The sequence below is a fragment of the Felis catus genome, chromosome A1 (genome assembly GCF_018350175.1).
Source record: "Felis catus isolate Fca126 chromosome A1, F.catus_Fca126_mat1.0, whole genome shotgun sequence".
Lineage (NCBI taxonomy): Eukaryota > Metazoa > Chordata > Mammalia > Carnivora > Felidae > Felis > Felis catus.
In genome coordinates this window covers 95,647,390-95,670,864 of record NC_058368.1, presented here as the reverse complement: position 1 = coordinate 95,670,864, position 23,475 = coordinate 95,647,390, and the positions used below count along the sequence as shown (strand labels likewise).

The 23,475-nt window shown below is 39.5% G+C and overlaps 1 long non-coding RNA gene across 1 annotated transcript in view; it reads right to left on the bottom strand.

Annotated features, from left to right (window-relative positions):
• Positions 1-23,475, bottom strand: part of LOC123385477 — a 412,382-nt gene that overhangs the window by 148,995 nt on the left and 239,912 nt on the right. The window contains exon 2 of the long non-coding RNA XR_006598062.1: positions 17,630-17,751. This is a non-coding gene — a long non-coding RNA (uncharacterized LOC123385477). The remainder of the gene's footprint in view (positions 1-17,629; positions 17,752-23,475) is intronic.

Genomic DNA, 23,475 nt, shown 5'->3' with positions numbered 1-23,475 from the left:
TTAAAAATAATTCCATCATAAACCAACAACTATTTGATGGGTAACTTTATGACAGCTATGTAACCTACAGGCCATTTCAGACAGGAGGCAGGCATTCTGGGACAGAAGGCAGAGACATGGGTCCAGTCTTCCAAACACTCATCATTTCTGACAGCTCAATCTATGAACCTTTCATACCAGGTATGTTTCTCTTATTCCTATATGCAATCACCATAGTCCCTCTATTTGTGTGTGATGTAGGGAAGGCTAAGCTGTGCTTATAAATGAGTCCCAGAGTAAACCAGAAACCTTTGTGTATCACTGCTAGGAAGAGGGCACAAGTCAAAGAATACCAGCTCTGCTGTGGGCGCTGAAAAAAAACACATCTATACACTCACAACAGTAATTTCATACCTGGTGTCAAGTTTAATGTCATGATATCTTTACGACATTACCTCCAAAGTGCATTTGAATAGTTCTTCATAAAAGATTCCCTTAAGGGATAAAATAAAGAATAGACTCAGAATATATACCAAACACCCTGATTCTTCAGGCATTGACCAAGGTCTCGGATCTATTAAAATAATAGTTCTACCTCAGCTAAACAAAATGTACTGAACAGATCTACATGCACCCTTAATTCAGTATAGATTCAAAGACTGAAAATAAAAGGAACTCCACGGATGCGGAGATCACTACCATGATCTTATCATAAGACACAGGGAAGGTAATTTAACAGACCTGCTTCCCCTGAGAAGCCAGCAACATGATACCACTAAATGGAAGCACAGCATTGGAAAATATTTTCAGATTTTATATGTATAGTTTCTTTAAAGGTGACTCTTGTAAAGAAGCAAATTTTATGACTGCAGTTCTTGAAGTGCTAACGTTTAGAGGTGCTGGCTGGACAGGTAGTGACTCAATAACAGTGGATACGGTCAGAGGTATAGGAATGGACCGTCAGGAAGAGTCACTGACTTTAGGAAGGATGACATCAAGGTATCACAAAATTCTCATCGGCACACAACTTTCTGCAAGACTGCCATTTACCAATGGAATGGGTTACGCTTCAAGGCAGCTTTGTGGCCCGGAGCCTTGGGCTAATGATTTGTGAACACACCATTTTCTACCCTCCTCTTCAGCAGAAATGGGTAACTCTTAAATCTCAAGAAGTTAAAAGTCCAGTATTGTGTGAAATCGGAAACTGCCCCAGATACAATTCAGTGATGCTTCTATGTAATTATGAGGCTTCCAAGACAATTCAGGGTCCGTTCAAGTTCTTCAGAATTTTACCCAATAGGATCCAGTCTTCACCCTACACCTCGTGGTGTGATGAGAACATATCATGTAAATATGTCTGTAGCTTGTCTGCCATAAATAGAGCTTAATGGTTTCTAAAAGGATGGTTGTCAATAACCAGGCCACTTGATTGAAAGGTGTTTATGGCTTCCTATTCTGTATTTGACAAAGTATTTTGAACTTGGAGTAACTGAAAAAAAAAAAAAAACAGAAGATAGCCTTCTGGGTATAATTTGTTTATTCGTGGTGCCTTGTCCCCAAACACTTGGTAGTGTCTTAAAAGAGGTAAGTTTTACCCAGTGGAGTCTGTATGCATAGTAGAGAGAAGACGCAAAGACCTCTTATTCTGGGGTCAAGATCTGTCTGTGGTTCTACAGTTTCAATGTTACACTTCTTGTCTGAATTTCTTGATAATATCAGCAACAAGGAATTCTGAGTGAGACAGAATAATGTGAAACAATGCCTGTTCTGTGAAATAAAGTTGACCACTTACTTTGGAGTTCCTGGTTCTTTCTGTTATGGCACTCATTAGTGCCTGGATGTACAGCGAGAAGGCAAAACCACAAAGAAGTAAAATTTTATGACGACTAATATCCTTGTATTAGAACATTGAAAATATGACTCACATCTCTGAAAATTAAAATAAAGAACAAAAGAAGTCCAGGTGGTTCCAATCCTCCTGTCAGCACTACAAGGTGGAAGAATTAAATAGGACATGGGGTGGGGAGTGGGGGGGGGGGGGAAGCAGCATCAAAGGATGTCACTTCCCCACTCAATCTCCACATACAAGTACAAATTTGTGACGTAGAGTATCAGTCCACCAAGTCAAAGGTAAAAGAAAACTAGCTTTTGAAAGTGCTCTATTGGGGCGCCTGGGTGGCGCAGTCGGTTAAGCGTCCGACTTCAGCCAGGTCACGATCTCGCGCTCCGTGAGTTCGAGCCCCGCGTCAGGCTCTGGGCTGATGGCTCGGAGCCTGGAGCCTGTTTCCGATTCTGTGTCTCCCTCTCTCTCTGCCCCTCCCCCGTTCATGCTCTGTCTCTCTCTGTCCCAAAAATAAATAAAAACGTTAAAAAAAAAATTTTGAAAGTGCTCTATTAATTCTTAGTTTCTATTCTTATGTTCCTTTTCCACCAACTAGCACAGATCAGTCTACGGTGAGTCTCCTGCCCCATTTTCTCTGGGCTTCCGTCAAGTGCGTGGTACCAAAGTACAAGGTGAGATGGGGAGTGGACACTGGTCCTCCTTTTATTTACCTATTTGGGGGGCTGCCTACTGAAGTGCTACTCAAGATACTCCTTGCATCTATCCAGAGAGCAACTTCAAGTCCTGTGGCTCTCTCTGCTATTTATCAAAGCAGAGCATTCTTTCCTCCCATACTGTCCTCAAACCAGGAACTTCACTTTCTATAGAGTCTACTCACCTGATTCAAACATATATGGCTGGTACCCTCCCCTAAGTTTTTGCTACCGCTGTAAGGACAACATGGAAGGCAGGCTCAGAGCAGGGTTCAGGAATGAATACAGAAGACAAGGCCTGGGGCAGGTCTTGAAAGAGTGTGAGAATTGGCCAAAGGAGGAGGAGACATGAAGATCAGAAGGCATCCTAAGCAGATTAGCACGAGGAAAGGCTCATGGGAGTAACGAAGGTTGGCGGTGTGTGGGAAACTAGAAGACATAACAGGAAATGAACGCTGAAGGATGAAGCGTGAAGTCTTAAAAGACATCTAAGGAGTTTATGCTTGGTTAGCATCAGGGTACCTCAAAAATGGTGCACATAGTGGGAAGAAGGCGGACCATAAATGGGGAGTAAGCAAGGCAGATCTAGAGGAATGGATTCCATTGTCCTGTCAACACGGCCTTGGCTAGAGAGCACCACTGTAACCTACACAAATTTCAACTCTGTATTGAAAAGGAAGACTTTCTTCAAGTGTCCTCTTGCGTCTGTAGGTCAACAATCATACTCATCATAAGTTTTTGGAGTTGCCTTGCTACTATATCTTAATTATGGTCTATAACCACTTCAATATTCTCTAAGAAGACTCCATTATACATTTCCTTACTAAACAAAAGTGGCTGTGAATATACAAAAATATATAGGTTTTTTTTTTTTACTTTTAAGTAAAAAACTCCATTTATAACACCATTACAATACATGAAGTGAAAAAAGTAAGTGGAACTTAAAGAAGTATAAAACTTAGTGATGCAGTTAGCATCTGACTGACAGGAGAAAAGGCAACATTAAAGAAAACTATGACATCAGGAAATAAGAAATCATGAATCATTTTTGTTACAAAACATTTCTTTTTTTTTAATTTTTTTTTAACGTTTTATTTATTTTTGAGACAGAGACAGAGCATGAACGGGGGAGAGGCACAGAGAGAGGGAGACACAGAATCGGAAGCAGGCTCCAGGCTCTGAGCCATCAGCCCAGAGCCCGACGCGGGGCTCGAACTCAGGGACCGCGAGATCGTGACCTGAGCCGAAGTCGGACGCTTAACCGACTGAGCCACCCAGGTGCCCCTGTTACAAAACATTTCTAAAGTACGGATGAGTGGGACAAATAAAAGACTTATTTATTTACCATGCAGATTTGATAAATGTTACTTTTCTAACAAATGTAACTTTTGTCAACAAATGACGATTTCATCATCTCTACATTTTTTAAGGAACTACATCTTCCAGGTATACCTGAACCCCCATTTCTAGAAGTGCTTCCTCAAGTTCATGTGTACTTTCTAGTTCACATTTTTCTGCCAATATGTGTATCTAATAAGCATATATAGCATCCTGCTATTTACATATATACCATCATATTGTAGTTCATGTTTTCCCTAAAAATTGTTTTGAAATTAATCCACGGTGACATATATCATCTGTTTAGTCATTATCTAAATAACTCATCATTTATTCATCCACTGCTCTGTTGATAGATTGTTTGTACTTTTTTTTGCCAGTGCACACAATGCTGCAAAACATCCGTCTGCAGGGTTTTTTTTCCAATCTGTTTTCAGGAGCTACTCCTAGGTCTACACCAAAAATAGGAATTGGTAAAGCAATCCTGTTGCTTGGTCAGTTTTACCAAAAAATTACTAAATGACTGTTTAAAATTATTGCAAAATTCATACTCGCTTGGATAGAATATGAGGCTTAATATTTCCTTACGTTCTCATAAATGTTGGTAATAGCAGTCTTATTTTTTGCCAATCTCATGGGTCACAATACATCTCACTATGATTCCAATACACCTTTCCTTCATTATTATTCCTTTACATGTATGAATTGGTGATCCTTTCGTCTGTGAATTGCCTGTTCATACCTTTCACTGCTATTTCAATGAGTTGTTTCTACTTTTCTTTTTTGGATGCTCCTTATCAATTTTGGATTCTCTCTCTTTGTTCAGTTGTATGTTCTACAAGTATTTGCTCCAGCCTCTGGCTTTATTTTTCATGAAAATTAGTGATGTGCTCCCATCATCAATATTTTTCTTTCTTTTGTGCTTTTTGTAACTTAAGAATTTTTTACTGACCAAGTATCATTAAAAATGTCTCTTTCTTTTCTGTAAAAATTTTATAGTAATGTTTTTCAAATTCTTATCATTTCTTCTTTTTGATTTTACTTTTGCACATCATGTCAGGTAAAGGTCAAATCTTATTGCTTCCAAATGAATAAGTAATTGCCCCAGTGCCTTTCAGGTAGTCCTTTTAGACTTTTTAGAATAATCAGTCCTGGGGCGCCTGGGTGGCTCAGTCAGTTGAGCATCCGACTTTGACTCAGGTCATGATCTCATGGTTTGTGGGTTCGAGCTCCGCGTTGGGCTCTGTGCTGACAGCTCGGTCCTGGAGCCTGCTTCAAATTCTGTGTCTCCCTCTCTGTCTCTGCCCCTCCCCTGCTCACACTCTGTCTCTGTCTCAAAAATAAACATTTAAAAAAAAAGAATCATCAGTCCTTTTGCCATTGTTTTGTGAAGGCCTGCTTGCTATGTGTCAAGCCCTCACATGCTTCTATCTGGTCTCTGCTGTTTTATTGTTACATTGTTCTCTGTGAGCTAATGATGCAGATGATGGTTATTCTAAATTATAAGAAGAAGGTTTTAAAAATTGGTTTAGCCCAGGGCACCTGGGTGGCTTAGTTAGTAAGGCATCCGACTTCTGTTCAGGTCATAATCTTGCAGTTTGTGGGTTTGAGTCCCACTATCAGTGGAGAGCCTTCTGGGGACTTTTTCTCTCTTTCTCTGTCCCTCCCCCCAGTTGCTCTCTCTCTCTCTAAATAAATAAATAAGAAATAAACTTTAAAAATAATAAAAATTGACTTAGCCAAACTCCTTACATCAGAATTCAGTTGCCACACGAGTAAATAGTCACTGAATTCTCTTTGGCCTCAGCCTACAGTAGAGGGACACATGTGGCCTTCAGACTTTAATAGCTGGCTAATCTCAGCTGGCCAGGGGCCATTAACATGTGGTTAACTATTCTCTGCTCTCATGCCTTTGTGTATAAAATGGAGAACAAAAACAATCCCCCACTGGCTTATCATCTATTATTCTGCTGATGTCCTCCTTTCACAGCCCTTGTCATAAGCCATAATAATTTTCCTGACTTGTTTACTCATTTATTTCTCCACAGAAACAAGAATATAGAACAACTCTAGTCATTTACTATCAGGTTCCCAGGACCCTACGATAGTGCCCAATACATGATATATAGTTCATAAGTAGATGGCAAATGGTGAATGAATGAATCAAGTACTAGATTTAAAGGAAGAAGTTTAAAACAGAAACCTTTGAAAAAGTGAGTAGGATGTAGCAATGTAGAAAGCACCAGCAGAGACATTACCAATAAAGGAGAAGCAAGACAATAAGCTTTCAACTGGGAATGAACAAAGAATGGCTAAAATGAGAACCTTTAAAAAAAAATGTTTATTGATTTTGAGAGAGGGAGAAAGGGAGGAAGAGAGTGAGGGAGGAACAGAGAGGGAGGGAGACAGAGAATCCCAAGCAGGTTTCACACTGTCAGTGCAGAACCCAATGCAGGGCTCAACCTCATGAACCATGGGATCATGACCTGAGCTAAAATTAAGAGTTGGATGCTTAACCGACTAAGTCACCCAGGTGTCCCTAAAATGAGAATCTAACTAAAAAGATCAGGGGATATGGAAAGATATAAAGTGAAATTCATCATCTCGCCCACTAAAATCCCTCCCATTTTGCTGCTGAACAAAACAGCAAGACTGTCCTCAAAATTTTTCTTGATGGTACACCAATTAGGTGAGAAGTTGCAATTTCGTATTCCTCCAGGAGCAGGATACAGACACAACATTAAAACCTAGTTGACCAGCAGTGTTAGGGAAACCAGCCCTTCTGGTGGATATCCGCTATTTCCACTTCCTGAGAGAGTGTGTTCTGAGTATTGTAACAGGGCTATCAAAATAAAGGGATAATTGGATTTTTCTTATTGTTGTAACACTTTAATTACTACAGTAAAATAACACGGATTTTAACTATCAAATTAAATTAGCCTAATAGGGTAAAATTTTAGGAAAGCAAAAATTTACTTCCAAGCCTAAGGCTCCCTAAATGGAGTCTGATTTTCACAAAAATCCCTCTGTTAGGTTAACACTTGGCTCTTAAAAAAAAAAAAATTAAGTGTTTATTCATCTTTGAGAGAGAAAGAGACCAAGTGTGAGCAGGCGAGGTGCAGAGACAGAGGGAGACACAGAATCCGAAGCAGGGTCCAGGCTCTGAGCTGTCAGCAGAGCCCGATGCAGCGCTCAAACCAATGAACCATAAGATCAGGACCTGAGCCCAAATCATGTTCAGTAGACTGAGCCACCCAGGGGCCTCCAAAACTTAGCTCTTTATTCAATGCAACATCAACCTAAACTTTATTTGTGCTCAATATTAAGAACACTGTGGTATTTCATCCAGTTAAGGGAATGAAGTGTGTAATCTTCATACTGTCACCTGATTCATTAGCAATTTGTCAATATCATCAGCAGTTGCATTTTTGCTGACAACACAAGTCCAATCACTTTTTTTTTGTTTTTCTTTTTCTTTTGTTAATTTAGAGAGAAAGAGAGTGAGAGCATGGGTGGGGAAGAGGGGCAGTGGGGAAGAGGGAGAGTAAGAGAATGAGATCCCTGAGTAGTCTCCATGCTCAGTGAGGCAGTTGACATGGGGCTTGCTCCCACGACTCTGAGATCATGACCCGAGCCAAAACCAAGAGTTGGGCATTCAACCGACTGAATCACGCAGGTGTCCCACGTCCAGCTACTGGCCAGTTGAAACTGGCCTTTCTGGGTTCTCCCTGTATCATTAGTGGTCACACGACTAAAGGCTTTTGCTGACACCAAAACAATAGTTTGCCACAAGATCAAATTAAAAAAAAAATTAACAAAGACCTATTGAAGGAGGCAAAGAAACTTTACTTTTGTTATGTGTTGTTAAGAATTTTGATTCTAGCAATATTTTGAAGAATCTTACGATGTTAATAAAAGGTCAATTCTTGAAAAACCCATCTAACCCATCTAAAATACAGTCAACCAATAAAATGCCAGTAGAGGGCAATGAAAAAGACTTAAGCAGAAAATATAGTCAGACTAAAGTTCTCCTCTCTATATACTGAAAATATTTTCATTATCAGGCATATTTAAGTAAAATTTTTATGACATGTATCAGTTTTCTTGTTTTAGGAAATGAAATAAAAATAAAAAACTAATTTTAAATGCTATCCAAAAATAGTAAGGTTAGAGCAAATCCCCAATGAATAACTCAAGAAAGAACTTTCTGGAAACAATCTTATTATAGTCAAATTTGATCAATACAATCAGTATGTTGACTGGCTATCAAGCCAGCTGATTTTGTATCAGCTTCTACCCTTCAGGGTAAAACTTTCTCACAAATTTCTTTTCTGATTTTCTTACATATTTGTCAAACTTATCATTAATTCTATCTACATAAGCAGAGAACCCCCAACACTCAGCCCACACAAGGTGTGTTCTAGAATCTTGAAAAGTGGTATGCCAATGGACTGGTTTGGAGGGGGGGCTGCGAAGAGAAGGGGAGGAAAATATTTTGTATACCATCGCTAGAGATAGGACTCTGTGTGAAGTGGAGATAAGACTCCCCTCATGGCTACTTATCTTCCCCACCCTCTTACCAAGGCTCTGGTAAGGACTAGAACACCACTCTCCTGACCACATTTCATGCTCTTTCCACTATACCAGAAAGCATTTGTATCTCTGACTGAAGTGGTCACTTCATTTTCTATTAATGTATCTAGGGTGTTCAAAGTCAAAAAGTAGTTGGGAATATGACTCAAAGATGTTTAGATGATAGAAGCAAGGCTTTCAGGAGGCACCTGGGTGGCTCAGTCAGGTAAGGGTCTGACTCTTGATTTTGGCTCAGGTCATGATCTCAAGGTCCTGAGATGGAGCCTTGCAATGGGCTCTGTGCTAAGAGTGCAAAGCCTGCCTGGAATTCTCTCTCCTGCCCCTCCCCACTCGTGTTCTTCCTTTCCCTCTCTCTCTCACTCTCTCTCTCAAAATACCCACTCTAGGAAAATACTTTAAGTATTTCCAAAATTAGCCATAGATGAATGACTGACACTTGTGGAGTCTAACATTTGTTCTCTTTAGAAATCAACAGCGTTTTTTTAGTTTTTGTCTCCAACGAGGTATTCAGAGATACAGTGACATGTATGCTTTCAGCTGGCTGAGGTTATTAATTAGCAAAGTGCTTCCATATTTATTAAATCATTTTGGCGTTCCAACAACTTTAAGAACTGGTATGGATGACACACAGCAATGCTCACACAGCCTCCCTGAAAACAGCCAGGACAACAATAACAACAAGACCACCTTGATTTGCCGGATGCGTCACGTGCCATGGTGTACAAACTCCCACCATGACCGAATGCAAGTTACCATAACCGTGAGGTCATCCAGTGTGGAGGTGGAGGAGACGCCCACAGTCAGCTACGTCTTAAGATCAAGCTCCAGGACATAACAGCCTTACAAATAGGAAGACCTGAGAGCCTAAGCACTTTGTGCAAAGTCACACAACTGGCGACAGATCAGGGCTCAGAGCCACATTTTCTGGATTGAAGTTCAGGGGTTATTCCCTTATAGCAAATCCGCCTCAGGTGCCTTAATCCTCTCACTGCTGTACAGTGTATAAACTAAAGTTTTAAATTGAGGGTACATCTTCTTCCTAAGCTAACAGATAGCAGTGTTTTACGTCTCTCTGTCTCATCTCAGCATCAAGTTTCAACGGTTCCCCTACAGCAAGATTTTAATTTCTTTAAAAAATTTAAATTTTATTACGGTTTTAAAGGTTATTTTAGAACAACATGGAAAATGAACGAGTAAGATACACTTTCTGACATATGCCTCCGTTATTGCTAACGCTTTCTTATTATTCAGTCCTGAAGCCTCCTAGCTCCTTCTCAACGTTCAGCACTGTGACTGTCCAATTGTCCTACTCTGCTTGTCTCTTATTGATTAGCTGCTCCGTCTCATCTCAGGGGTTTTCTGTTTCCTCTTAATGAGAATTATCTCAACTAACCTCACATTAGTCTTAGCCTTTGAAAAACCTTAGTGTTATCCAAGATCTTGCTTTCTCTTAACTTAAACAAAGGGAAGGAAATGAAAAGATGAGGAAAGAAAAGAAAAAAAATAAACCTCAGCCAACTTCTGTCCTGCGGAAGCACCGGAAATTTCATGACTTATTTTCCCCTTGCGACTGAATGAAGTAAAATGTCTGTTGGGGGAGACATGTGCAAACTGGGAAATCTCTTTGATTCCGAAAAAGGACACTAACAAGCAAGGACATGGCTTACCAAATGATAAAACAGATTATAAAGGTACATGCATTAAAAGATTGTGGCACTAGCCAATGCATAGACAGATCACTAAAAATAAATGGATTGGGGGGTGCCTGGGTATATCAGACAGATAAGCGTCTGACTGTTGACTCTAGCTCAGGTCATGATCTCACAGTTTGTGAGTTCGAGCCCCGCATAGGGCTCTGTGCTGACAGTGCAGAGCCTGCTTGGGATTCTCCCTGTGCCTCTCCCCTGCTTGCTCTCTTTCTCTCAAAATAAATAAACTTTACAAAATAATACTAACAAAAAGAATGGATCAGGTTTGCCAAAGTATGCACAACTGAAATGCTTCCCAAAAGTATTTCCATGGACAAATACTCATTATCAAAAATGGAAACTTCGTTCTTTGTGTCTACCCCTTAGAGACTTATCATCTATTTTAGCATATTAAAGAATCCGAAAGTACCATTCTATAGAAATCTGTCTAAACTTACACAATCTTAAGCTTCTCAGACTTATGTGACCATGAAATCATTCCCAAGAGAATTCCTAAAATTGTCTTCCCAAGAACACTCTTTAGAATGTATTGAAATAGAGAATCAGCCAATGGATCCAGGTATGTATGGGAATACAGAATGTGGAAAAAAAATTGTGAGAAGTGGTCAGTTAAGGATGGTAGGAAGAAAAGTTATACTAGAAAAAATGCTATTTTTAGAAGTTAAAAAAAAAAGAAGGTAATTCTCTACCTTATTTCGATACTGAAATGAATGACAGAGAAATAAAACTTTAAACATGAAGACTGAAGCTTTAAAAAAAAAAATACAGCAAAACATTAGTTAATGTGTTTAAAGTATCAGGAAGGGAAAATGCTTTCTAGAGCTAACAATGAAGAAAGTCACCAAAGAAAACTGTAAATAATACCAGATAAAAATGTCAACTTCTATAGAGCACACAAACAGTAGTTAATAAAAATTAAATAAAAATGAAAAGTGGCTGAAAATAGGGGCACCTGGGTGTCTCCACCAATTAAGCATCCAACTCTTGGTTTCTGCTCAGGTCATGATCTCATGGTTGATAGGTTCAAGCCCTTCATCGGGCTCTGCACTGACAGTGTGGAACCTGCTTAGGATTTTCTCTCTCCCTCTCTTTCACTCTCTCTGTCTGTCTGTCTGTCTGTCTCTCTCTCAAAATAAATAGACTTTACAAAAAAGTGGCTGAAAATAATAAATTTTTAAAAAGAAAATAATAAATTAAAAATGTGGCTGAAATTATTTGCAATACCTGTAAGGCCTCTCGCTTATCAATAGTGAGAAAAAAAATGCACCCGTACCCACAGGCTCACACACAAGAATAGGCACCATAATTTAACAGAGAATCCATAAAAGAAGAAACGTTAATGGCATTTAAATTTCAGAATGATGTTCAATTTAACTGCTAATGAAGTAATCACAAACTCAAACCATAATGAAATACCATTTTTCACCTTTCAGATCAGCAAAATTGAAAAAAAATTAACAACTCCCACGGTTGATGAGAGAACAGTGGAATGGGAATTCTCATTCACTCTTGGTAAGCAGTAAGTCTCTAAGAGCCAATTATTCAAAGCCTATCAGAAGTTAAGTGTGAGTACCTTTTGACTGAATTCCACATCTAGAAGTGTAATTCAAAGAAAATGTGCAAAGATGCGTGCAGTGTCCAATAGGGCATGTTGGCCAAATGGTGCCTGTTCGAGTGTGATGGCATGAAATTTTCCTGTTTGGATGCGTTTGATTGTGACTAACATTCACCAAGTACCTTTGAGTACAGATATAATTAAGACGGGCAAGGCACTTGACTCATGGAACCCCTATTCTCGCATAAAATAAAATAACTACATGTGTAAGAAAAATTATCAGGAGTAGTAGTAATCTTCAAGTAACAGGGTGCCTACTTTTACACTGTATGGTTCCCTGAAGGTCACTCAAGCCTTAGTTTGATAACAAGTATCACTCAGACAAAAAGGTAATGAAAAAGGAGTTTTTATTTTATCCTAAGTGTTATGGGAATCTACTGCAGATTTATTTTATAAAGTAATTTTCATTCTAGAAGCATCACTGTAACTGCTGGGTTGCCAGTGGACCGCATAGGGGCAGTAATGGAATCAGGGAGACCTATGTGAAGCCTCCTGCTGTAGACCAGGTAAATTACAATGGAAACTTGGACTATGGTGTCAATACTAAATATGGAGAAAGGTGAGAGGATTTGGAATATACTGTAGGGGTAAAACTGACAGTGTTTATTGACTGATTAAACAGAGGGATGTGAAAAAGACAGGAATGAAAAGAGATCCATAATTTTGATTTGAACAATTAGGAGGAAGATTGTGATATTGACTCAGAAAGAAGTTCATTACAGGACATGGGATATTAGTAATCAATTCATCTACTTTGACTAGTTATGTTTGAGATGTCTACTTCTATATCCAAGTAAAGATTATTAACCAGACAAGTACATATACGGTGTCAGAATTCCAGGAGAGGTTAAATCTGGAAAATAAATTTTGGAACCACATGATTCATATTTAGAGCAAGAAGTCTGAATGATTATCAAGGGAGCAGGGCAAAGGTGATGGACCTCCATCTCGGGCAGGCCCAACATTAGAGACAGAACAAGAGTCTGAACCCTAGTTCTGTAATCTTCCAGCTATACAACTATACACACATTAGCATCTCTGCTTCTCAGTTTTATCATCTGTAAAATGGACATAATCGTAATAAAAATCCCCTGGGTCTGTCGGAGGATTAGTGGAAGCAATCATAATTCAAGTACATCTCCAGCACACAGTAAGGGGCTTAGCAATTGTTTTGCGTTTCACTGCAAAAAATGTATTGTTTCCTAAATTATGAACTAGTACAAGTGTTTCACCATCAGTGAAAACAAAGTTCTATGCAAGGTGATGTAAAGAAAACATACAAATACAGATGGTCCCCAATGTATGCTGGTTTGACTTATGACTTTTTGACTTCGTGATGGTACATATTCAGTAGACACATACTTCAAATTTTGCATTTTCATCTTTTCCCAGGCTATCTGTTTGTGTCCCTTGCTGGGCAGCAGCATCGAGGGGCATCTTCTCGGCAGCCATGCAGTCGCGAGGGTCAACAACCAATACGCTTTCCACCATTTTGGTTTTCGCTCTCAGTAATTAATTGCCTGGGATGTTCAACACATTATAATAAAGGAAGTTTTATGTTAGCTTATATTGCCCAACTGTAGGCTAATGCAGGCCTTCTGAGGACATTTATGGTAGGCGAGGCTAAGCTGTGCTGTAGAGTAGGCTGGGTGTATTAAATGCATTTTTGAGTCAGGATTACTTTCAACTCACACTAGGTTTATTGACATGTAACCCCACAGTGAATGAACGCACATCTCTATAACTGTGAGATGGTACAACATGAGCAGTAAGAAAAATAAATCTACTAGGAAAAGTAAAGTCACATTGGTTTGGTTCAAACTGAAGAAACGAAGACAATGATAAAGGAGTAAACGTAAACACAGTTCAGGGTGAAAAGGACATCAGAATATAAGTAGGAAGTATCTTGAAGGTTTCTAATCATTGGACAGTAGAGATGCTAGCAAATTATGCTAGAATTGTTTTACCTGTGTCACACTCTCCACCACATGTTTGCCAAGTAGCTCCCAAATTCAGGCAGGAGGCTCATTTTTACAATGTCCACTGAATTCCTTTTTTTTTATTTTTTTTTAACTTTTATTTATTTTTGAGATAGAGAGAGACAGAGCATGAACAGGGGAGGGTCAGAGAGAGGGAGACACAGAATCTGAAACAGGCTCCAAGCTCTGAGCTGTCAGCACAGAGCCCGACACGGGGCCCGAACTCACGGACCACGAGATCATGACCTGAGCCGAAGTCGGCCGCCCAACCGACTGAGCCACCCAGGCGCCCCTGAATTCCTTTTTAATTAAAGCATTCCTTTACTACCTCTTAATGTTTAACACTACTAGTTTTTCACATTAGTTAAAAACACCTATTTTTAACACTACAGGAAAGAAAGCACTGTTTACGTCAAACACAGGAGAAAAATCTTAAGTTTTATTAAAATTCAAAATTATCTTAAAGGTCATTCATTCCATAATGACCTAATCATTGCGAGGTCACTGGAGGGAAAAATAAGGACTCACAACTGGTTTTTTTGGGTTTGTTTTTTTCCCCCCACTATCTATGCAACTTAAGGCCATTTAAAAAATGCAGGGATGGAGTATTCTCAATGGTGTTAATGAGACAGGTGTAATTAACTGCACCTTGAATCCACATTTCAACAAAAGGACGTGGAGAAGGGGTTGAATTCTCACGCTTCCTTGGTTTGTCTAAACCTTTCAGGAAAACATGGTCTTTCCTCCCTCCATTCAAGGGTGAAATAATATCCCCCACTACCCAGAGTCACATAAGAATTGCAGAAAAGACAATAAAATTCCATATCTGTGTAGGCACTTCTGTGCAGCTGCTGTAGTCTGCAAACAACAGCTGGGCAATTATGACTATCACCCTTGTATTCTCCAACAGTCTGAAAATCATTTGTATTGAAGTTAAAGCTTTAATGCTTCTGCTATGTTTTCATTCTCTCTGCTGCTCATCGCCCCTTCCCCCGTGGCTTCCCTTGCTTCCCTATTTCTCCATATAAAATTCTATCAAACGCACTCAGCATAATCTTCCCTGAGGGAAAAACAACGCTCAAGTTTATTGCCGGTACCATTATTGTGGCAACTTGGAAAAACTTTCAGCCTCGGTTTTTCTATCAAAAATGGATTTTGGAGGCAGTTAATCCAAGGCTTAATGTGTTTCGAGGAAAACTGGGGATTCAATTCTCCCTCTGTATTTTCTAACTTCCTTCCACACCTATTTCTTATAAATATTAAAGTGATTGAACATACGGTTCTGAATTGTCTGTACCCAGGGAAATGGCAAACTTCGTTAAGAGTTATTTGAAAACTGTATATGACTATCTATGAATTTATTCGCATGGATTTTATATTCCTGTCATTTGAAATCAATTTGTAGTGTATGCCATCCTGTCCTTTTATCTTGAAACTCTATCCTCTATAGATTAAATGGGACCGACCTCCTTTTCCTGTGCACCTCTCCAATCATCACAATCTGTCCAAACAAACTCACAAGGCTCCTGACTCCAGTGAAGGCATGGGAATTTTTGTGTTTGGGGCCCATCGAGGGTAGGTGATTGGCTATTAAAGCACAATGGTACCCTCACTCCCCTCCTGGCATCCCGCATTCATTTCATGCACCCATATACCTAGACAGCTTTCTGCTTCTACTCCCCAACAATGGAACAAAGGAAGGGGAAGGAGGGAAGGAGAGAAACACAAGGAAAGAGAAAGAAAACAAAAAAGAAGAGAGAAAAGAAAAAGGAAAAGCACACATTGCACACCTTCTTGTAAAACGAACAAGTAGGTAAAAGAAGAGAGCTAGAGACCTTTATTGGAATACCATGTTTCATTTAATTCTCATGTCAATCCTTTGACCTTTCTTATTCACACGATTCACATGATTGCCAGAGAGTTTGTCCAATATACCAAAGATCACATACCTAGAAAGCAGGAAGCATAAGGACCAGAGCTGAAAGTCACATTTGATAGATTCCAAGTCCCCAACATTTTTAGTTTGTCTTCCTTGGGATGTTTCCATTGCAAACAAAGGTAAGAATTCTCTCTCATTTACACAATCGTATAGGCCACACCTTGGCAAGTTTGTGTGACACAGCTATCCACCAGAGGAGCAGCCAAGACCATTAGTGGGGGGACCAAGGAACATTCCAGAACTATCTGGCTAGAATCTCACCCACATCCACCCCCTCCAATGTTGCCAAGAGTTTTGGTCATCAGGCAAGAAAATCCCAGTAACAACAAACTCTCAAGAGTCAGCCATGGGTGGGAGCTGAAAGGGACAGAAGTGAAACATGGAGTCAGAAGAACTGGGGGGTGGTAAAATCCTGTAGACGCAGCGAAAACCATGCAGGAGAACCTGCTGAGAAGGCAAATATTTGGCTGTCACAATGAGGACAGTGATGGTGGTCAACTGGTTTTAGCCAGGGAAAGAGCCTGAGAAGGACACTCCAAAGCCAAAATAGGTACTAGTTGGTTTTTGCCCTAATCCTTTCTCCCTGCTGCCACACTGGACTAATAAAAGTGCAAACCACCCCTCATCATTTTCCAAGACCTGAAGTTTTCACTGAAGTTTTAAAATGAACTATCCTGACATTTTTAGAGGAAACTAGCCACAGAGGAATAAAAAAGGCCTCAAATGTTAAGGAGACAAAGATTCAGCCTAGCACAGGCGGGAGTAGAGAATGGAGAAACAATACACCTTGTATTTGTCCCCACACAACTTCTACTTCTACAAGACACAGTGTATTACTCTCGAATCCTCAGGAAAAGTCAGTAAAGTGGGTACAGTGTTGTCACTTTTCAGGGTGGAAAGGTGACATTCAGAGACATAGAAGATTTTGGCAGACTCACCATTAATATACACCATAATATCAAGCTTAAAATACACACACACACAATGAATTGAAGGAATTACACTATTGGGTCAAAACGTTTAACAATGGGAAGTGGAATAAGAAATAGGAGTCAGAGTCAACATTTTTCCGATTCTTTCAATTAATCCTTTTATAAATTCCCTAACATGATCTTGAATAACTTTATAATTATGACCCACTTTGTACATACTGTGTAAGAGCTTTATTTATTGATTCGGCTAATTTTGACATTACTCAAAGCAGACAAATGCTTCACAACGTAGATGTTTGTAGAACCCGTAACTGAATCCACTAAGCAGATTCAAAAAGGCAGCTGGGTGATTTCCAGTTGTTTGAGACTTTTGAGCTTTCCTTCCACCCCTTAAAAACACAATGCCATTTCTGAACATTTCCCTGACGCCAAATTCTCATTATGTGTGTTTATTTCAGTTAGTAGTGAAGAAGGTTCAGAAATAATCTTACTGTACGGACGGGGTTCTAGGAGAATCCAAAAAAGCGTCAGCTCTATCAGTAGCTTTTTCTAAAGTTACAAAGCACAAAAGCCAACCTTCCAAAATTGCCCGCGTCCCACAAAAGCACAGCCTTCCGTGGGTGTGGAGGGAGCACACATCTCAGGCACAGAATGAAGCCAGCATTTACTCACACATGTCACAGCCACACAGTCATGCTACCGGGGCCTCCTGCAGCTGTCTGGAAGCCACCGAACGGCGATTACAAGTCAGAAGGCAACGGGAGGCCCTGACCTTGTTTTCACGCCGCATTCCTTTCCAGGGGCTCTCAGATTCATTCTCCCCCACACTGTATTGTGGGTAATGATCCCTCTGTGTATAATACCCCTCTGAGGCCAGCAAAGCAACAGAATAATAACCATTTGGGCAACCGTCCTATTACAAATTCCCCCCATGAAACTCTGCCACCAGACAGACCAGAACATCTGGCAAGATCATGTCAATTAGTAGGACTCGGACAGACAGAATGTACCTCAGGAAGACACGGGGCTTGGGGGGGTCCCTGCACATTTGGACAGTGCCAGGGAGGCAAGTACTCATCTGACAAGCTTCTCCTTCCAGCTGCTTTTCATGTGACAGTGACTTGGCTTCCCTCTGTGCAAAATGAGAAAACAAAGAGAAACATCACCCTAAGAGGAACATGGAAGGATCATCACAGTATTTGCCTGAGCATTGTTGACAGATCTGACATCATAGGATTAACGGACAGAGAAGGGTCTCAAAATTTTAAATTCTACATAATGGAGATAATAGTATTATTGTTATTATTATTATTACTATTATCATTATTATATGCTAGGACCACCTTCATACTGATCTTATATGCAACAGTAACTACAGATTAAGTTTAAGCATGGGCCCAGAAGCGGTTTTATTCCAACAGCAGTTGTCTGAAATACGATTCTTGGGGGAATTTTCTCTCCATGACCCATGCTCCATTTCCCTTGACCTCGCTATAGTCTTTGCTCCTTACAGTTTTATGGTTTCATTGATGACAGCATTCTGTGGTGGGTTTTTTTTTTCTTCCCTTCCTCTAAAGAGTTTTTAATTTAATTATTCTACTTTTTACCTAACCTCGGTGTTTCAAGATAGGGAAAATATGAATGCTAACTCCAGAAATTTACGGTCCTACGTTGCAAATGACCCAACATCGTTGAGATCTGAGGCACTCATTTTACTAATGGGTAACACATGATATATTTTATCCTCCCTTTAAGATACAGCTCTTGCTGAATTTCAAGTTGAAAAGGTATTCGAGACAACCAAAGTCTGATTTAGACGAAGATAAAGGAAAGATTGGGAGAAAGAGAACAGAGAGGGAGCCCGCAGTTTGTGAGTAGTGAAAATAAGAGCTTTGAGGAATCTTTGTTCTAGAAGATGTCACAGCAAAGGCTCCTTCATCCCACATATGATTAAGGGTGAGAACGAAAAGAAGTGTACTTTTGTAGAGTGGAATCTAGAGGCCAAACATGAAGCAGTCTGCAAGATGAAAAGTCAGTAGTAAAATTGGCACACTAGGCTATGTTAAATGGATAAGTGTTTTTTTTTAGATGCTACACTGCAGCACTGCTCACCGAATAATAAAAATAAACACTTTGAGCTTGCGCTCTTCAACAATTCAATAGTCAGTCATAACAAAGACAAAGAAAAGCTGGTTGACCTGGTATGATGACAACTTTTTCTAGATGATTAAAGAAACAAACACCCACTAAACATAAAACATTTCTCAGAACAGCTGGGTAAGTTTATGGCCCTCTGTAACTCACCTCTTTGAACCTGAAGACTTACCAAAAAACGATCAATAGGCTAAAAATACAACTGTGAACATGGCCTAGTCTTGTAGCCAATCAGACCATTCATCGATAAAGTACTTTATGATCCATGCGAACAATTTGGGTTCATCCAGGCTCTCAGATTTTAACTAAGAGCAGCTAACTGAAACCTCGAAGACTCTCCAATATTCTGGCTCTGAAACTTTGAAGGTTCAGTTCAAGCCTATGTCGTATTTTAACCTTAAGTTGAAATCTTCAGTTGCTGTCTGTCGACTATTTCCATCCCTTCCATACCATCTAGTTTCCTGGAATTATTTTTTTTTATTTGTTTTCTAGCCATGTTTTCACCAATGAATTAGACACTGTTAAAAACTTTCCTTTTTGTTCTTCCCCTGTGAAAGCAATCCCAACTGGGGTCCTATCAGGTTTCCTTATAGATGATCTCTCAAGTTTGTGGCTCATTTGTGCTCTGTTTTACAACTATCTGCTTTCCTCACAAATATTTTCTTTCCTCCATAGGACAGATGGATTAGTTTATTTTTTTTACATAATAAGGGAGAGCACTTCAAGCCTATGATGAAGAAATTAAATCAATTCAGGTAATAGCCTAACGTATATCTACATTTTTTTTTAATTTCAACACTGAAAAGCCCGGTGCTGGTTGGAGGTGGGGGGAGGGTGGGGAGGAGGAGACATGACATTAGACACAAAACTCCATCCACAAGCAAGGTATCAACGGCAAAAGATGGCTTAGCATTTAGTTTTAAAAGGATTATCTAGTTCTTCCATAAAAGGCTATTTTTTAATGTGTATCTGAAAAATAAGAGGCTGAGGAAAGAGAGAGGTGAGTGATGACAGAGTTACTGCCCGGACACCGGAAAGTTTGGGGATGGGAATTTAAGTGCCAAAATACGTCTGGACCACCCACCATCCACTCCCATCCACCAAGAATAAAGCAGCCTCTGAGGAGGACACAAAGCCCACGATGACTAGGTTCTAAGAGGAGAAGTCCACTGGGATGACCCAGACGTGAACTTGGAGGAGATAAAAGGAAAGCTGCAATAGCTCCATTCAACCCATTCAATAAAAAGTTAAAAATAGAACTACCCTATGATCCAGCAATGGCACCACTAGGTATTTACCCAAAGGATAGAAAAATACTAATTCAAAAGGAGACATGCACACTGCTGTTTACAGCAGCATGATCTACAAGAGCCAAATTACAGAAACAGTCCAAGTGTCCTCCTGTCGACTCATGAATGGATAAAGAAGATGTGATGGGTGTCTGTGTGTGTATTTATATGAGAGAGAGAGAGAACAAACACATAGAGATATAGATATACACAAACACACACAATAGAGTATTACTCAGCCATAAAAAAGAATGAAATCTTGAAATTTCCAATGATGTGAATGGAGCTAGAGAGTAGAATGCTAAGCAAAGTAAGTCAGAGAAAACAAATATCATATGATCTAACTCATATGTGGAATTTAAGAAACAAAATAAACGAATATATGGGGGAAACAGAGGAAAACCAAGAAACAGACTCTTTAAAAAGAAAACAAGTTTATTTTTGAAAGAGAGAGAGAGACTAAGGGAGAGTCAGAGAGAGAGAGGGAGAGAGAATCCCAAGCAGTCTCCATGCTGTCAGTGCAGAGTCCAATGCGGGGCTTGACCTCACAAACCCTGAGATCATGACCTGAGCTGAAATCAAGAGTTAGATGCTCAACTGACTGAGCCGTCCAGGCACCCCACGACATAGACTCTTAACCACAGAGAACAAAATGATGGCTACCAGAGGAGAGGTAGAAGGGAAGATGGGATAAATAGGTGATGGGGATTAAGGAGGGCCCTAATCATGATGAGCAACCATGGTTGCAGGTAAGTGTTAAACCAGTCAATTGTACACCTAAACAGTACACTGTATGTTCACTAACTAGAATTTAAATTAAAACTTTTTTAAACATCCATTTGATAACGCCAACTCTACAGAACAAAATTGACAGAAAGCATCTTCAAAGTCAGGTTCCCTCAAGAGTTTTTACAACCACGTTCCTATGAACAGTGAACCGTCTTCAGAACGGAAGGCGATCTCTGACTGGTTAGCAGGTTGGTGCCAATATGGCTGTGTCAACTCAACAAACAAAAGTGAGTAAGGGAACATATGGCAAGAATAGCCTACATGAGAAAGTATGAGGAAAGTGTAGAAGGGTAAGAAATATAGCCGAGAAAAAAAAAAGACAAATAGGAGAGAAGTAAGGATGAAAGATGAATTGTGATACAATTCGAATGGAACAAAAACGAAAGAAATGTAACAAAACTGAACATCCGTTCTTATCATGTTTTTAAAGTTTATTTACTTTTGAGACAGAGTGAGAGAGAGAGACAGAGACAGAGACAAAGTGCGAGCAGGGGAGGGGCAGAGAAAGAGGGAGACACAGAATCCGAAGCAGGCTCCAGGATCTAAGCTGTCAGCACAGAGCCCAACGAGGGGCTTGAACTCACGAACAGGGAGATCATGACCTGAGCCGAAGTCGGACACTCAACCGACTGAGCCACCCAGGTGTCCCGAAAGTGAATGTCTGTTCTTAAGGCAAGTTAAGAAAAAGTGTCATCTTTGATCAACTGTAACATTAATCTAATCTAACCCCCAAGTATTTATGAGCAGAAATGTCTACAACCCTTTCTCCTATTCTCACCAGCTCACATTACCATTTCATAGTCTCACTCTGCGGTTCCATCGGTTAAGGAATTTCCAAATTCTGATCTCTACTGCTTTAGTTTCTTAAGGAGAAGCTGAGTGAAATCCAAGCTTCTTTTGCACACAGATATATGTGAAAAGAAAGAATAGGAGTTTTCTCAGAGTAAGCACTCCAGGTGTCTTTGACAGGAATTGCTATAGAGCTTGCTGGGTTTTCTTACTCAAGAATGAGGTGCTAACACATTTTTGTCGGTTTCCTTAAGCTTCACAGTTGTGCAGTGGCCCCTTAAGCACACAGTTTTATGTACGATAGCGGTCACCATCATCAAAATTAGCATGAGCTTATGTCTGAGCTCAAGGGATCAGGGGCGTCTCTTGTGATGTAGAAAGTTAAGTGTCTGACTTTCAGCAACTATCCACCTCTTAGACCTTATTGCCTGTCAACTGAAGACAAGTTTGATGACTCAAACTCATCCAGTCGAAGTAATCCCTGAGCTGCCTTGTGAAAGTTCAGTTTCTTGGTCCCATTCACAAATTGATAATCCTGTAAAAAAAAACAAAAAAAAACAAAAAAACAAAAACAAACTTAAAAAAAAAGAATAATTCTGAATCTAGAGTGGAAGAAGAATTTGTTTTTTGGGGTTTTTTTTTGTTTTTTTTAGGAAAGGTTCCAGGTGATTCTCATTTCTGGCACTTGTAAGAAACACTGCAATCAGGAACAGTCCTTAGAATATAAACTATATCTGATTTTATTTCTCCATTTTGAGTGATGTAGGACAGAAAATAACTATCATGACACGGGAACTATTGCCAAAGACTTGCAAAACTTTCACTAAGAGACTTGTTTAAAATTATGTACCAAAGTGTCATTTGATCACCTTCAAAAAACCTACAGAGGAGCCAAATACTATCTCGTGGGAGTAAGTTGTCTTGGGAAGAAAAAAAAACAAAAAACAAAAAACCCTGAAACCCTGATTACTTATTAATCTAAGAGCCAAATATTCACTCCAGCCACCTGTGAACAATCTGTGTTTGACAGGTGACATGGAAAGTGGTCATGTGTTTTAGACTCCATGGCCAGCACCTATGTCGATTTATGGTAATAGACATAGAAATTCATTTCCTTAGTTTTTAGTCCACTAGAAGTTAAATTCTCAATTTATTACTTTATGACCTTTGCCCAGGAAACTATTTGAACACAATAAACAGAAAATTCTTTCTTTGGGGGTTCAGTATGCAGCCACAGAAGAAGAAGGACTTGAAGAAACAAAAAGTGTTTTCAATACAGTGTCTCATGTGGCCTAAGGAAATAAAAAAAAAAATAAAATCTTAGATAATCTGAGAATTGATTCAAGTGTTTTCTAAATTCTTCTCAAGCTCACAGCTACTCTCTAAAGCTTTTTAGATTGGCACCATCAGAGCTAATTGGCTTAATTCTTTGTAAAGTTCATCACCTATAATTAATGGACTAAAAGACTGGGAGCAGGAAGATTTTTAGGTCTCCAAGTATATAATCCTTGGATTTTAGAAGTACTTGACCTCTATCCCCTCCTTCCCTTGAAACATCACATGCATGAAGAAATGGTAGAAAACCTGCTACTCCTTGTATTGATTAGCTCTGAATTCCAGTAAATAGTTGAAATAGTGTCTCCCTCTCTCTCTGCCCCTAACCCATTCGCATTCTGTCTCTGCCTCTCTCAAAAATAAATTAACATTAAAAAAAATTTTTTTTTAATTAACGTCTACATGTGGCTCTGACCTAAACACTTGAAGACACTCCTAAGTTAGAAAATTTCTGTTTACCTTTATACTATATTTATTCATTTATTTATTTATTCATTCAT